Genomic DNA, 1249 nt, shown 5'->3' on the forward strand with positions numbered 1-1249 from the left:
CCTCCCCCCCCGCAGCCCCCGCCTCCTCCCTGTGCAAGGCCTTGTTGTTTTATTTTCTTTGTTGTTTGTTTTTATTATTAAATCCTTTTAAAACAGTTCACAAGAAAAAATCCATGCGAAGAGAGACACACGACGTCGTAGAAACCCCGAAACAGCTTCTAAAGAGTATTAGGGATTTTATATTTTTTTTTCCTCTTTTTTTTTTTTTTTCCTTTTTTTCTTTTTTTTTTTTTAAAGTAATTTTTCTTCTTTATGCCCTTTTAAAAGCTGTAGCCTTTTAATTTTTGAAACAACATCCAGACGAGTAAAGCAGGGTGCGCATGCAGCGGGCGCCTCCCACACATGCACGATGCAGGCAGCGCTTTCCTTTGCTTGGGTTTGTTGGGTTGTTTTGGTTTTTTTGGGTCATTTTTGCAACATTTTTCCTTTTTTTTTTTTTTCTTATTTTTTTTCCTGTCCTTTTTATCAGCCAGAGCCAAGGTTTTGCTTGCCACACGGACAGTTTGCATGAGGCCATGAACGGACGGACGCACACGCACGCAGAGACACACGCTCACGGAGAGACCAGCACGGTGGGCAGCAGGGGAAATAGGGGGGAAAGGGGACATGGGGAATAGGGGAAAAAAAATAAGGGGTGCACCCCCAGCACTGTGAACCCCAGCACCTGATGCCCACCCTCCTCATCTGGAGGTGGGAGTCCCACATGGTGTGTGTTGGGGGGATGCTCATCGGACAAAGCCGGGGTGCAGGTGAAGGGAATGGGAACCCCCCTCCCCCCTGCAACCCTGCCAGCTGGAGCTTGTTCCCAGTGGGATGGGTGTCCTGGCACACCCATGGGTGCTAAAAGGATGGGCGTGCACTGATTAGCCCCCCCCAACACCTTTGCACCTACATCTCTGTGTCCCCAGAGGAGGTGCTGGTGGCACTTGCTGCCATCACCGACCTCCCCCTCCCCAGGACAGCAAGACCTGGGGGGCATCTGTGGGTCTCTTCCATGGGTGCTACCAGGATGGGGGCACAAATTACAGCCCCCCCCAACCCCTTTGCACCCACATACCCGTGTCCCTGTGGGGGTTGGTGGCACTTGCCACCCTCACACCCCCTGCCTATGACAGCAAAATGGGGGGACACACACACGTATCTGTGGGTCCCCCCCCATGGGTGCTGGCAGGATGGAGGGTGCATATCCAGCCCCTCGGGAGCACCGGGATGGGTGGTGGGGCAAGAGAGGGGAGTGGAGGGGGCTGGG

Source organism: Chaetura pelagica, unplaced genomic scaffold (genome assembly GCF_000747805.2).
Source record: "Chaetura pelagica isolate M959 unplaced genomic scaffold, ChaPel_1.0 scaffold311, whole genome shotgun sequence".
Lineage (NCBI taxonomy): Eukaryota > Metazoa > Chordata > Aves > Apodiformes > Apodidae > Chaetura > Chaetura pelagica.